At 40.8% G+C, this 16626-nt stretch overlaps 1 long non-coding RNA gene across 1 annotated transcript in view; it reads right to left on the minus strand.

The window, feature by feature from the left end:
* Positions 1–591: 591 nt before the first annotated feature.
* Positions 592–16626, minus strand: part of LOC121142729 — a 31927-nt gene continuing 15892 nt past the window's right edge. Inside the window, exons 2-4 of the long non-coding RNA XR_005879783.1 lie at positions 5262–5424; positions 2192–2280; positions 592–1684 (exon numbers count right to left, since the gene is read on the minus strand). This is a non-coding gene — a long non-coding RNA (uncharacterized LOC121142729). The remainder of the gene's footprint in view (positions 1685–2191; positions 2281–5261; positions 5425–16626) is intronic.

Raw genomic sequence — 16626 nt, forward strand, 5'->3', positions numbered from 1 at the left:
ATTTCCTCTGCACATAGAACAAAAGATAAAAGAAACACAAAATAAAAAAACCATTAAGAAAATACAACAAAATTCCTAGTTAATGACATACAAATTATAGAGTCTAGAAACAACAAAAAAATTGTTCAAGACATAATACAAACTTTACCAAGATAATTAAGGAAGCAGCTCTCTGAGATGATGTTCTTTATATATCTATGTAAGTATAGACAGATATATAGATAGGTAGACATATATCAGAATAGATTAAATGACCACCAACAACCAAAGAACAAGAAACCCACTGAATGACATAGCATTGTAATGTTTCCAAACACAAGATATAGAAGATTTGGTATGAGAACTCAGAAAGTCTAGGATTCATCCAACCCAATAGAAATCAGAATAGCCTCAGACTTATCTAACCAAACTACCAATCAGAGATACCCTGTGCATGAGCTGGGAAACAGCAGGTTTTAAGCAATGCCAAAACTAAATTTATTTTTATAAATTTTATTTAAATTAGGAACAATTTTATTTTACATAGCAATCCCAGTTCCCTCTCCCTCCTATCAATTCTTAATACTGAAAAGCTTATCTCTTAGACCCCAGGAGAGGCTACAAAGTTAAAGACTTCTATTGAATTTATCAATTCAGGATATTTTTAAAATATTCTCAGCACGTGGCTTCCTCCATGGAGAAAGAAATTGCTTTGACCAATGGTACATGCATATGACTCCTACTCATAATTCATTGGCCCAAGTCAGCCAGTGACCCTGCAGAACTGTGCGGAGGCAATGAAGTACTGCCGTCTATTTATTGAGGATAAGAGGAAGACTGGCCATAAGGGAAGTATAAATTCCCACCACACTTTTCTCTGGAAGGTTTAATCAAGCAAAGCAAGGGTATTTAATCAAGAGCAACCACTATGGCATCCTGAAGCCAAGGACTCTCTACCATTGAGCTGGAAAACTAATGGTCCAGATTAATATAGACAGACTCACAGCTCCAAGAAAGTGGTCTGGGGGGAAGATAACAGTATCTATAGACCCTCTGGTGATGTGGGAATTTGGAGGGAAACGATCATCGCAAACTGTAATGGAAAAATATACTCACAGTTACTGTGAGTTGATGAGTGCAATAGTGATGTCATGTCTAGAGGCCAGCATTATATAGAACTCCTCCTCATCCTCTGGCTTCACTTTGTTCTTCAACCTTCACTTTCCTAAATACTTACAAAACCATAGTAACCGAGAAAAAAATAAAAATTATACGAGGAAGAATTTATATTATTTCTGAGCCTTTTAACCTAGCAAAAATATAATGTGCCTAGTAACAATAATGCACACTGACTTGGAACAAAAATTGTTATACAACTTGATTAGCATAGAGATGAAAATAAGGAAATTTTAAGGGCTACAGACATCTGTTCTAGTTTCCACACCCAAAAATTCAACCGACTACAGATGAAAATTTTTCAGAAGAATTACACTGAACATGTAGAGACTCTTACCAAAGGCTTAGATGACACAATTCCAAACACAGAAGGGCCAATCCTACAAGATCTATGACATCAAGGAAACAGGAGACAGGAAAGTGGCAAGCAGATCACTTTATCTTCCATCCACATGGTGCTTATGGCTGGTTCCTTCATCATAGCCCACGCGCAGAAGTCCCACATCAAGGTGACAGGGGTGCTAATCACCTGTGCAATAGCCATCACATGACACTGAGTCACTGATTGTACTACCTCACATTTCTTATTCTTCATTCTCACATCCATAGCCTCCCCTCCCATTAATAATGCTCAGAACATGAATCCCGAGTTAACCTGATCTTGAGCGATCATAATATACACAGATCTATACTCAACCCAAAGTAGCCCAGAGACTAGGATGTGGGGAGGATGATGAGGGTAAAGAGGATAAGATGTGTTAGTGTTAATTTCTTTTATAAGTCCTCTTCTTTTAAAAAAAAGTTTCATGGATAAGTTTCATAAAATAAAAATTAATTTAAACTACCATATATGCATGCTAGATTGCTTAAACCTTTCAGAAAATTCCCATACAAAAAAGCTAAAATTATTTTAATGATATATCAAGATGGTTGGGCAGTTCTAATATAAATTTTGTATGCACATGCCTTTTATGGACTTTTCTTTAAAATAAAAGTCCTATCTACCTCTTTTATGAAAAGATAAAGAGGAGATTACCTTTAGATCAATACTCGCCTGCATCCTGCTTCAAGAAATGGCCACCAAGTGCTTTACGACCAAACAGCCAGTCAATCTATGGACTTAACCTAATGAATTATAGAGGAAAGAGAACGAGCTAAAAAAAGAACATGTTTGGTTTTTATGTTGTCTTTTGAAAAATGGAACCAAGGGTGGAATAAATGATTTAATTAAACCACTTAATGTTTTATTAAAGCCAGAATGGCCTAGAGTTCCTGTCCAGCCCTCTGCTTATCAATAAAACCTGTTATTTGTTTTTGCCAGAGAACTCATATTATTAGATGTGTCTATATATTTAGAGCCTCTAATTGGTTTCAAGAAATCATATGAACACTTATATTTCAAAACCCTTCTGTTAGATCCCAAAATTCTGCTGAACATAAAAACTAAGCAGGACCTCATGCTGAAGATGTTCTCAGATTTATCACTACTTCCAATGAAGAGCTCTGTTCCTGCTCTCCATGGCAGCACAGACTTTCCACTCTCACTACAAAGATGACAATCAAGGGCACCAGCGCAGCAGCAATGTGGGCCCTGAGCGCTGTAACAAGACTAAGAACGCGCCAAGAAAGGCAATGTCTCACTAGACCTTGCTGGCCTTTTCCTTTTCTTTGGACGCTGTCACTTCTCACCCCTACCTCACCCAGTTCTATATCCAACACAAGCGCGTTATTCACTGAAAGCAAATGGCCCAGTAGACAACAGTGGATAGAAGCAGCTTTCCTTTGTCCTGTCCGTTTTTATTCTAGACACTGTTGTCAGATGGGAATGGGCCTAGCACAGGATGAAGGGTTAAATGTGATCTGTTCCCTGCTACCAGCCTGCCCTGTACAAGGGATCACATATGTGGCTTCCTTTTAACACTGAAACGGAGTGACACCATAGATCAATATGCAGTTACAGAATCTAGGACTTTTTTCCCCTGGACACTCCTATTAATATTTTTGCTTTGGTCTTTGTACTGCTAGAGGGGAACTTTCCAGACAAAAGCTGCCTTTTGACCAGACAAGAGTGTCTTTTCCTGTGTTGCTGGTGTCTGTGTCACAAATGAAAGCTTCCTCTGGTGGGTCATGTGCCTACTGTCTAAGAGCCAGGGCCTTCTGTGGCCATGTACTGAAAAGGAAAAGGCAGACACACAAAGAACGCTTAGTCGAATTTATGAGTCACACGCTTATATGAAACTGGTGCGGCAAACCCTCTTTTCTTACACTTAAGACCAACACAAGTTTATGAAATTAGTTCCAAATTAAAACTTTTTAAAGTTACATGCTTCGACTTACTTGTCTTGCAAAATGCTGACAGAACAGTCTGACTGACACAGTAATGCAAGGACAAGAACTGAGAAACTGGCAATGACTGGATGCTATTGAGGGTTTATACTCTCTCCTCTCACAACTCCTATGCCAGTAGCCTCTTTTGGCTTTTCCTCGCCTTTATTTCTCTGTCCCAAATGTTTCTACATCCTCATCCTTGTCCTGACCATTCAAATCCGGATGAGATTTGTTTGTCATCCTTATCTTCGTCTATGTCTTCTGAGCACCACTGGTAGATCAATGTATGCCATATCATTAGCGGTTTATACAGTTAACATGAAGATGTATGAAGTGTGCACATCATATACATTTTTTGCCTAATGTTCTTCTTTCCATAGAACATAGATGTTTATGGCCTTAAATAAAACTACACATGCAGTTTGTTCACATTCTTTAGGGAAAAGTGGGGGGAGATAGGGAAGACATTGACGTGAGGAGAGAACTGGATTCCTTTTGCAACCAGCAGCCTCTTTTCCTGACTCCCCTCCTTACTCTCTGCCCGAAGGCAATTCCCTACACCAGGCAGCAAGCAACATAATATATATGAGTTTTTCAGAATTTTATACTTAAATATATGTATCCAGAAATAATACACTGTACATATCCTTCTGCCACTTGCTTTTATATTCAACATTAAATTTTTAGCTATGTCCCTGATGATTTATATAGCTCTGGGGCTTTGGAACTCCTATTTTTGTAAAGAAAGAAAAAAATCCCCTAGTACTTACTATGGAAGTAATACAATTTGCTGGGTATGTAGGGACAAGTTCAGCACCCCATCCACAATAAGTTCCTTTGTGAACACATGCACTAAAAAGCAGAAGTTCCTTGGACAAATTAGTAGAGAGACTTTTTGCAGTAAATTCCAGGTTTACTGCTAAGACAGAAAGCTTTCCTTAGAAGGTTTAAATAATTTCATACTCGCAAAAAGCATGTCTCCAGCAGGCTAAATTAAGGCGCTATGAAAGATCAATCTAAGAATATGCTTTGGTTTGGAATCTGTTGCCTTTTCTTGTGGTTAGAAATCAGATACATTTTTCCCCAAAGCTCTTGCCAATGTGTGCATTCTTCTACAAGAATTAAATAAAAGTCAATAAGCAGGCCAGTTCCTTAGTAATATTTTCTTCACTCAAATGACCTATTTTGGGCAAAGCCTTGCATGCACTCTTCCTGACACCTTTCCAGAAAATATGCAAACAAGGCTCATATCCTTCCAAAGCCTTTTCCTCCACTAATGCTCAGTAGGTTACATCTCCCTGCGGCTCCAAAGCCTCCCTGCCTCTCTGTGTTGATGTTCTCTGGAGGAGAGTGCTTTGAAGTGGTTTTCCCTTTCATCCCTCATCCTATACTGATTGCTTCAGGAATTATTTTCAGACAGTATCTATTTAGTTTTTCATTTGTTTTGCTTCTTTAAATGTTTCTTCTAAGACCCAGTACTTCACCTAAAATTTTAAAATATTATTATACATTTCATGTGTGGAGGTAATTTGTGTGTGTCCCACTTGTATGCCTGGCGCTCACAGAGGCAAGAAGCAGGAGTTGGATCTCCTGGGACTGGAATTGGAAATGGTTGTGATTCATCACCATGTCGGTGCTAGGAATCAAATGTGGGATCTCTGGAAGAATAGCCCTCTCTCCACACCTTGAATGTTAATGAAAGCTCCCAGGAAAATCTCCCTTTTGTGGTGAGGACAACATACGTGCTTCAGAATCATGCCGTGTTTGCTGCTACCCACCTTTGCCCCGGATTCAGCTCCTTGAAGGACCCTGGCTTTCGTGGAGGAAGTCTTTTCTCTGGAGATGTTTCCAGGTGTTCCCCCTGCTTCACCCACAATCGTCTTTTCTCTCTTTCCTCCCACTTAGCTCCCATGGTCTCCATCACAAAACCACTTATTTTATCTGCAGAAGCAGGCAAAAAAGGCGGTAAGGTACAATTTTATGAACCATAAATATATTCTTGTATTCTCTGGTAGAAAATAATGCTGCCTGTGGTTGCTGATTGGATAAAAGCTGAACTTTCTAGTGAGGCAAAACAAGAATAAAATTAGGGTGCATGGAAGAGCAAACTACAGTAAAGTATACCTTTGTGCATACTCATGTAGTCTGGCTGGGCCCTTCCCCACCCTGCAAACGTCCACCGCCCTTTTGCTGTGTGCACTCCACTTCAACATACTTCTCTCCATCCTTGAAGGTTAAGATCCATAGACGATACAAGGGGGAATTGCCAGTTGGGCAATCAGCCAAAGTCATCCCACAGCAAACACCCTGCAGAATCCACAGCTGGAAACACCACATGAGGGATAACACATGTGTATGTTTTGCTGTTTCATCAGGAATCCGTCAACATGGAAATTGACAGTTGAGTCAGTCCTTGGGCAAATTTACCTTAAGACCTTGGAAAATTCACCTTTGTTTCTACTACCTATACATTAAAAATGAAAATATTGCAATCTCTATCGTTATCTGTGCATGTATTATTGCATTGCAAAGATGCTAAAATAACTGCTGCTAATATGTTTCAAAAGAAATACCCAGTCAGTCAGTAGCTCATAATGAAAGAATCCAAAGTGACATTTGTTTTGTTTTGTTTTTTTCACTGTATATTTATTGCCCATGTTTCTCTGTCACATACAGATATTTTATATAAATATGTATCCTACATTGAAGATATACTCCTCTACATCCCCCCTTTCCCCTTAACTGCTTCCATTAGTCTCCTTTGTCCCCCTAGACAGTTTCACTTTTCTTCTATGTCATATTATTTGCCAAGACTCTATATATCAATATAAAATCTAGGGATCACAAACAATACTTGTCTTTCTGAGGCTGGCTCAACTGTCTTGATGTAGTTATCTCCAGTTACATCCAATTTATTTCAAATGACACAACTTCATTCTTCTTGACAGCTGAAAAGTCTTCCTTCTCTATATATACCATATTTTCCTTGCCCGTCACTCTGCTGACACGGAGGAATCACACGCATGGGTTCTACAGCAGCTACTGTGAACAGTGTGCAATAAGCAGGAATGTGCAGGTATCTCTGTGATATACCTGACTTGGAGTCCTTTGAGGACCCAGAAGTGGTCTAAGAAGGTTGTATAGTAGGTCTCTTTTTGTTTTTTACAAGCCTCCATACTGATTTCCATGGTGGCTTTCAAGATCTATCAAGTCTATCAAGACAGGCTCGTATTGGTACATCTGAGGATCTAATGCCAGTAAAAAGAATTGATCTGCTAGCAATAGAAGTGAGAGCAAGCAGGCAAAAAGAGCAAATTGTCTTCTCCCATGTGTTTTATGTAGACGGTTAGCAGAAGGTGTGGTCTACATTGAAGGTGGATCTTCCTGCTCCAAGGTTTTCCCATGTGGCAGTTTGAAAATGGCCTCCAGAGGGAGTCACACTAATGGGAGGTGTGGCATTGCTGAAGTAAGTGTGACCTTGTTGGAGGAAGTGTATCACTGTGGAGGTGGACTTTGAGGTCTCATACATGCTCAAGATATGACCCAGTGTCTCAGTTTACTTCCTGTTGCTTCTGATGGAGATGTAGCCAGCACCATGTCTGCCTGCATGTGGTCATGCTCTCCACCATGCTCCCTGCCATGGTGATCATGGACAGAACCTCTGAACTGTAAGTTGCTACTTCAGTTAAATGTTTTCCTTTATAAGAGTTGCCAGGGTCATGGTATGTCTTCTAAACAATAGAAACTCATCTAAGATATCCCACTTCAAATGATTTAATTAAGAAAAAATCCTCACAAGTATATCCAGCCACTTGGGCTTTCATTAACTGCAGATGTAGTCACGTTGGCAACCAAGGATAGCCATTACAACCATCTTGCAGTATTTTCTCCAGAGCTTCCCAAAAGGTTGGTTGCACTTTTATCCACATTACAGTTTTACTTGCTCTAATGTTTAATCCTACTTGTTATCCCATAAATCCTTGGCAAATTCTACCTTAATATCTGCTTCTGAAAAGCTCAACTTGCAAAAATTGAAGAACTAAAAAGAATCACACATGGCAGGTTAGTTACGTGGAACCTATGGTAGCAGCAGAAGGGAATAGATAGCAAAACCAACCAAACCTCTCTGATGCTCTGATGCTGTAAATAGAAAAGCCTTATTTTCAGTGAATGGAATGAAAATCAAATCAAACTATAGCGTCAAAAATCATCCTTACATGGCGTAGGATGGGGAAAGAGGTTGGTGCTGATGTTTGGAGCTTTAATGAAGACTGAGACCGGAGAAGAGAAAATGAGGCAGAAGTTTGTCTTGAGACCTTATGTAAACCCAGGACTCTAAAACAGCTGCATCCTTGTATAAGAGAGACTGGCAAAACTCAAGCCATCTGCCACAAAAAGGATGCTTCACTCTTCCCTGAACAGGAAAAATAAATACCTCTAGTGCCCAATGCTGTACCACATAGGATTTCACTTCCACTGGAGTGGCACAGGAATTCCCCAGCTTAGAATTAAGATATATCCTGAGCCCAGGGTATTGCTAGAGAATGAGACAGCAGTAACTCAGTCTGGATTGCATCAGAAAAAAAAACAACCAAAAGGCACACAGCACATGTTCAGGAACAATTTAGAATGAGCAAGAATTAGAAAACATAGCTCACCAAAAAAAAAAAAAAAACCAAAAAAAAAAACCAAGGCATAATTACATGGCTTGCATAGAAAGCATAAGGGAAGGCTAATTCTGAAAAAAAATACCCGCAGATTTCAAAATAAACAAATATTCGTGCTAAAATGAGAGTCTGAAGGCTTGAAGCTAAAAATTCAATGGTTAGATTGAATAGCAGATTAAATAGAATTTAGGAAAGAACAAGATTATGTTTTCATGTGTGTAGGTGTTTTGTTTTCATGTGTATGTGTGACTGGTGGCCATGTCAAGAAGGTCTTGGATCCCCTGTGGGTACTACCAAACAAACCTGGATCCTCCGGAAGAACAGCCACTGCTTTTCACCACTGAGCAGTCTTTCCAATCCCAAAACGACTTTGTTAAAGGCTCTGAGAATATTTTTCCATGGCTATATAGGCCCACAAAAACGGCACTCAGAATTCCCTCAAGAGGATCTGTTGAGAAGAATGGCTGACAACCCCAGCTCCTGGGCTCCACTTTATTTGCTCTGTCCCGTTCTGGGAGCACTAGGTTCGATAAGAAGTTACACTGGGTGACACTTGCCAGGGGATCCCACCTGCCCACACTAGGACCTCGGACATCCAATCTTCACTGCGGATGTCTCTGTTTCTCCACCCCCATTCTTTATACCTCCTCCTTCCACAAAATCAGTCCTGTGCAGTGGCAAGACACCAGGAAAGCTTCTGTCCTAGTTTGTTCGTTACTGCAGTGATGGAACACTATGACTAAAAGCAACTGGCGAGGAAGGAATCTGCTTAGCTTACGCTCCCGCATCACCGAAAGGATCTGCTTATCTTACGCTCCCGCATCACGGAAAGGATCTGCTTAGCTTAGGCTCCCGCATCATGGAAAGGATCTGCTTAGCTTAGGCTCCCGCATCATGGAAAGGATCTGCTTAGCTTACTACACTCCCGCATCACGGAAAGGATCTGCTTAGCTTAGGCTCCCGCATCATGGAAAGGATCTGCTTACCTTACGCTCCCACATCACGGTCCATCATCGAGGAAAGCCAGGGTAGAAACTCAAGGGACGAACTGAAGCAGAAATCATGGAGGAAGGCTGCTACTTATGTGTTCCCCATAGCTTGCTCGGCTCAAGTGCCCAGGAGTGGCAGTGCCAAGGGGAGACTGTGCCCTCTCACATCAATAATTACTCAGTAATGCCCCACAGTATTGCCTACAGGTCCATCTGACCGGGCATTTTCTTAACTGAGGTTCTCTATTCCAAACTGACCCCAACCTTTATCAAACTCGCAACTAACCAGCCCACCATCCCTATGGACTTTTACCTGCTCCCTTTTTGTTCTCATTTCTTCCAAAAATGTCTTTCACAGTCTGATATTACTTGTGTTTCTTAGATATGTCCACACAAATAAACCTAATGTGACCACAAATCACTAACTTAGAACATGGGCAGAACCAATCAACATTTTAACAGCTTTTAATTTAAACTTTTTCAGGATTTTCATACAGAAGTAGTCTGACATTTTTATCTACCCTCTTCCCTCTACCTCTTTCCATGTCCCCTTTACTCCCTCTCAAGTTCATGAGTTCTTCAGTTATTATTGTTATATTTATTATATATATCCATCTATATATACGCTAATGATGAAAGCAATCAACTCAATAAATTCATGTTAAACAATTTAAAACTAAGCTCAAAGAAAGGAAGTAATAGGAAAGTGGAGCGAATGGGTGGGGAGGGGTGGATAATTTAGATCGCTTGGCAATGACTGGCCTTATGGAGGCATTTAAACAAATATGCAAGGAAACCCAGAGATACCGGTAATATTTTCAATTAACAACATGCACAGTTTGCCTGCTTTTCAACCCCATGATGAGAGGAAATGTCTCACCAGTCTTAATAGCAGTTGTACATACAGAATGGAAAAATCATCACCTGTTGCTCATGCAACCTCTCTAAGGGATAAAGTCATAGATACTGCAAGCGTTGTGTGAATAGACCCTTGGGAAAGATGATGACAGAGTGTAGGAAGAGAGCTCATTCTCCTGGAAACTCCTCAGCCCTGTCACTTGGTTGCCTCATGAGACTTAGCATCCATGGTTTGTTTTTCCATAGGACACCTTACCTCTTGGGAGAAGTGGGGCTGCCCTCCCTGTTGGCCACAAGGAAGCTCGGGCCACTTCTTCCAGTCTGAAGGAAGTGTTGCTCATCCCCTCTGCACTCCCCTCCTGTTGATCACTATGCAGGTGCCTCTCATCACTAGTTTCCGAGTGAGGTGATTTTCTTCACGGTCACAGCATGGCCACCAAGGTCAGCCATCCGTCTTCACCCAGACTTTCCCTTCCCACAGCTCTGCTGCCTCACTCGTAGAATCTGACTTTCCTCACTAGCATCCTTGGGAGAAGCCACATGCTTCCTAGCACATCGTTATCTTTCTGTAAGTAGCACTTTCCACCTGAGCGTTTCTTACCCATTTACTCTGATCAAAAGAAACTTAGGGAGAAAAGGACTTAATTTGCTTACACTTCTGGATCCCAGTTCATCATCTAAGGAAGCCAGGCAGGAACCTGGAGTCAGAAGCTAATGTTGAGGTCATGGTGTAGGGCTCCTTTATAGCTAGCTCAGCCTGCTTTATTAAAGTACCCAGGGATACAAGACAAGGCTTAGCATCACACACAATGGACTGTGTGTACCCTTTCACATTAATCGTTAATTAAAATAGCCTACAGGTCTGCCTACACCCTGATCGCATGGAGACACTTTCTCCATTGAGGTTCCCTCCTCTCAGCTGCCCCTAGGTTGGGCCAAGCTGACCTATAAAAACAGCCAGTATACTACTATACTGTAGGAACTTAAATATGTTCAAACAAATTAATTAAACAATGAATTGCTCCACAAATGCTCAATGAATCTCCTTTCCGTGTGAAGGCCAGGGAGAAGACCGTGAGCACTGTTGCCCATTCTCTAGTGTAATTCTTCTATCTTAGAACCTGTCAGTGGCTGTAGAGACAATGGAATGCGTATCTCTTATGTCCATCTTTCTCTGCTACATGAGAATCATACTTCTGCATGCTGGCCTCAGGCCCAGACTCAACAGACTATACCACATCAATTTTGGTTGGGGCAAGATGCCAGCCAAGGACCATTGGGTGAAATTTCCCACAGTAGCCAAAGAGAGCCACCTCATTTGCAATCGTAAACTAGTCTCGGCAGCAAGGAGTGCTGCACAGGTCCCATCTGAGCATGCTCCATCTGAGACGTCACGGTGGGAGAGCACACCTGGGCATTCTGGAACATGATCTCAGCAATCAAAATTATTTCTTGTTCAAATGCCAACCAGGGAAACTTAGAAAATCCACTCACACTGTTTGCAGTGGTCAGTCTACAGTCCTGCCTCCTTGAAGGGTTTTCTCTTTGCCATTTGCTTATTCAGTATTCCCTGAGAGTTCAACAAACAATGTTCATGCTATTTATTCACCTTACTTTTGATTTCTTGCAAAAAGGGGTTTTCTGAGGTCACCCCTCCCTTTATTCCATTTATCTGTGTATCTCCTTGAAAACAGGACTTAGCGGCTGCTTTTCTCCTCAAATGCTGTTTCTCCTTCTTTATATAACCTTCATTAGAGTTAACACTAGTGGCCACACAACAGTCTCCACTAGACTGTTTTGAAATTTCTTCTGTAAATAGAATTAATCAAAAAGTCTTCACTTTAGGAAGACTCTCCGGGCAAGGGCAAAAAGCAGCTACGTTAATATCACAAAAACAATCTCTAGGCCACATGTTAATATTCTCTTCTGAAACCTCTTGAGTCAGCCCCACACACACACACCCACAATTCATCAAATCACACTCAGTACCACCGTCTTCCATGCTCCTATTAGTGTGGTTCATTAAGCAGAATTTTAAACATTCCCCTGGGTTTCTTAACACAAAGTACCAAAGTCCGAATTCCTCTAAACAAAAGCATGGTTAAGCCTATCACAGCCATACCCCAGTCCCCGGTACCGACTTCTATCTTAGGGTCGGTTGCTGTGAAGAAACACCATGACCATAGTAATTAAAAAACATCCAACTGAGGTGGCAGCTTTTATTTTCAGAAGTCCATTGTCGTCGAGGTGGGGTGCACGGAGGCATACAGGCAGACATGGTGATGTTACAGAAGGCAACAGGAAGTGGGCTAAAACACTGGACAGTATCTTGAGGGTATGTGAGACCTCAAGGCCCACCTCCACAGTTACACACTTCTTCCAACAAGACCACACCTACTCTAACAAGGCTACACCTTACATTAGTGTGACTCCCTTTGGAGGTCATTTTGTTTTCAAACCACCACAATCAGGTATGGGCTGAGAGATACAAATGGACTGTTGAATGCAGGTGAAGATAACTGGGAGCATCTTTGCCCTGCCACCCAGGAGCAAAGGCACTGCTGAACAGAGAGAGCCCGTGCCCCAGCCTGCTGAGACACTAAGGAAGGCACTAAGCTCACCAGGGAACCTCCTCTGGGTCTGAGCCTAAGTACTCCATTACTTTAAACTGAGACAGAAACAAAATTAAGTCAAGTCGTAAGATTTCAGAAAATGACTGATCACAATGTGAAGTAGCAGTCTAGGTATGTTAATATTAGTTGATATTTAATATCTCATACTGTTTCCCAGGACTGATTCAACTATAGCTACATTAAAAACATTTCAGTCAAACACCTCACCAAATAATTATGTTTACTTTGTAGCCCTCCTACGTCCAAAGGAGCTTGTATTGGCTGTAGTGTAGGAGGCTTAAATATGATTTAATCAGGGATAAAAGCACAGAAAGGCGCATAACAGAAACACTAGGCTATGAGGGCATATAATAGTTGAGCAAAAGCGTCAAGATTTCCCAGAACCCAAGGGAAAATGAGACGGGCTGGGTGACCTTCAGCATCAAAATTTGAAAAGCTTAACAACCCAGAACAACAACAACAGCAAAAAACACCCCAGTTTTGTTTTCTGAACTGCACAATAGATTTTGTCTTTAAATTTTTAAAATTTTGTATAAACTAGCCACAGTCACATTCAGCAGGAGACCCAGATAACTTGAGAGGCGGCAGTGACAACACTGCTTAAGCCTGCGTGCCCATGACCTGCATGCCCACGACCTGCCAGGCCAACACAAGTAGACACACATAAAAAACAAAAACAAAACAAAACAAAAACTTGTGTTCATAACTAGTCACACAGACGACAGCCAGTAATCCTGAGCAGTTATAATGGTGCTGAAAAACTCCTGTTGCCTAGTGATAGAGAAAGCATTTTAATGTAACATATCTGTCTGTGATGCTGTTCCTGTGGGCACACTTCCTATGCCCTCATGCTCTTAATCACATAAAAATGTAAAACATTACGATTATGCATAACACATAATACTTGGGACTGAAAATAAATGAATGCAGCATTGGTTTATGCATTGAATACACTATGTCTTCTATTGTTTATTATTTTTATTTTTAATGTGATGATGTGGGAAGAGAACCTAGAGCCTTGAAGTTGCTAAGTTCTCAGACAGTGCCAGCTCCCTTTGCTATTTCAATTTCTACTCCAATTTCTTTTAAAAAGCTTTTGAAATAGAATTTTACTGTAATATATTATCTTATTTTATCCTAGCATTTGCCTCACCTACCTTATGGTATCGATAAATACGGTGGTCTGGGCGGTGGTGGCACACATGCCTTTAATCCCAGCACCCGGGAGGCAGAGGCAGGAGGATCTTTGTGAGTTCAAGACCAGCCTGGTCTACAAGATATGATGAATGACTGACATACGCCATCTAGGTCTCTGTAAGTTTTACTATACCAACCAATGATAAGTTATCAGAAAACACATTTCTCAGTGTATCCCCACATGAATGACTGTGTTTCTTTTAAAAGAGGGTTTCTTGCAGCCTTTTGATATCTCCTATCCAAACTAATATTGATGATAATTTGTAGACAGGGTGTTTCACTTGGTGAAAAACGGTGCTACATGATATTGATGACTTTGTCAATAAACCATAAATCCTCAAAATCAGGGGTGGGCACATAAACCAAATTGGACCAAGAGCTTGAGATTTGAAACAAAACACCCTGACTGAATCATCTGCATGTCTATGCCAGAGCAGAGATGTTCCTGTGCCTCTGTTGTTCTCCAAGCTGCCAAGGCTTCTACATCCTATGGAGTATTGACTCTCTCTCTCCTTCCATGGATCTCCAATCCAGAATCTACCTTTTCATTTTCCTTTTACAGACTTAAATTACTAAGTTCATCTTCCCTCCCTTATAAACCTGAATTGTTCACTGATAGGATTCCATGATTATGTGCCATGTTTTCAACATGGTAAGAGTCTAGGAAGTACCCTAGAGTAGCACCCCTCATCTCTCCCCACCTGTCACTCAAACTTCTTCTCCTCATCTCTCCCCACCCATCACTCAGTCTTCTTCCTGTAGAGGACAGCCTGAGCTGTGAGTCTGAAAAGAATTGAGGAAACACAGCGCAAGATTCCACCTCATTTTCTTTCTATATTAAGTGCTACTGAAAAAAGATGAAGGTTTTTCTGTTCTATCACTCATTACTCCTCTGTGTGCCTCCCTCCATCCCTCCCTCCCCCCGTCCCTCCCTCCCTCTGTCCCTCCCTCCCTCCGTCCCTCCCTCTCTCCCTCCCTCCCTTCCTCCCTCCTTCTCTGTTTGTGCAGGTGCACATGAATGTACGTGCACCTGCTTCTAAAAGTCAGAGATCAGCCTCAGGTTGTCATCCTTCTTGCATTTTTCTTTGTTCTTTTGGTTTTTGAGACAGGGTCTCTGACTGATAACTCACTCGTTGAGCTAGGTTATCTAGCCACTGAGGGACCTGACTTACATGTAAGAATAAAACATATGTGGCCATTTTTACAATCTAGAAGAATTTGAAGCTGAAAACTTCACAAGTGAAAAAAACGGTGGGCTGGGAACTACACAGTGTGCTCATGTAATTTGGTGCTTAGAGAGTTTAGGGAAATAGATAAAGGGGGACAAGTTCCTACTACTGTATAATGTGCGTGTTTTCTGACTGTAAGGATACTGGTGTTCTTGTATCTCTTTTCCCCACTCTGTTCTCTCTCTGTCATAAGGAAGGGTGAGTGTAAGACCTCAGATGGACAGAATGTGATCTCAGAATTCTGCCAACAATTGTTCAAAGAGCAAATGCTGAGTTGTATGGCTGGCAAGATCTGTTAGCATGTTTTAACATTGTCCAAGTTTTGAGGTCTATGCACAACTGTTTTAGAAGAGCCCTGTCTAAAAATCTGAGTCCTTGGAAGAAACAAGAGCAGCACCACTGTGCAATTACCACAGCTATTAGTGTGAAAACTGCAGTATACTTATGTCTTTTCTTAACTTTAATATTAATGTATAGGCCATATGCTTCACAGAGTACTAACTGTTGAACTGGTGCTATTGATTCAATAAATGAATAAAATTAGAACCATATGGCAACTCTCTGTCCCGTCATGCTTCCGTCTACAGAGCATAGTTGGCTTGATCCAAAAACCTAAAATTGAGTCTAGTTTCCAGGACAGATGTATCCACCAGTCACATAAATCTGAGTGCCCAGATGTATTACATATATTACAACTCCTATAAGGCTGCATTTTCATTTTAGTAACTTTATACAAAGATATCGGGCATCTTAAGGTTTAGAGGCAGGTGCTTGAGGACAGAATGACTTCAAGTCAAGTCAGGCACTTCGTCAACTTGACTTCAAACTCTCCACCTTTGCCTTGATGTCATCACTATTCTTTGAAACGCTAATGGTGCTTTTCAGAAATTGGAAATATCAACTGTAAATTCACCATATCTTTAACACAGAGGTCAAGAACCTTTGGGTTATTCAAACACCCAAGCTTAAAGTGCGCAAGCATTGGCAGCACACATATTGTCTTAGGAAACAAGTCACAACACATATTTAACTCTGAGAGCACATTTGCAATTCTCAGCTGTTTTTCAAACACCTTGTTTCCAAAAAAAGGAAAAGCATTCCAAGTTGAAGAACTAGAGGCAACATTTAAAATCTTCACATGTCTAATCTAGGCTCTGTATTTCAAACAAATTCATTGTAAGACAAAACCTCTAAATATATCTCATAAGGAATTTATCTTTAGTGGTGACAAAAACACATCCAATTGCAGCTCCACCCCTGCCTCCATCAATCTAATCAAAGAATACCATATTATGATTACAATGAATATGCAACATTTCCCTCAGCATCAGTTATCTTGGAGAAGCATAAATCTGGGTTAAGAGAGTGGAGAAGCTAAGCAAACAGAACTTCAAAACCAACCCAATTACTACCCTGTTTCTATAGACACTATGGGCCTACAATCAAGTGTCATTTAAGTGTCTCAATTTTGTGACTAACAATATGCAATAAATATAAATATGTCCACAAATCAAAACAGTAAAATAACATCACAACAATGACCACTGATACATATGACTAACCATACAAT

The sequence above is a fragment of the Mesocricetus auratus genome, unplaced genomic scaffold, assembly GCF_017639785.1.
Source record: "Mesocricetus auratus isolate SY011 unplaced genomic scaffold, BCM_Maur_2.0 Super-Scaffold_100010, whole genome shotgun sequence".
NCBI lineage: Eukaryota > Metazoa > Chordata > Mammalia > Rodentia > Cricetidae > Mesocricetus > Mesocricetus auratus.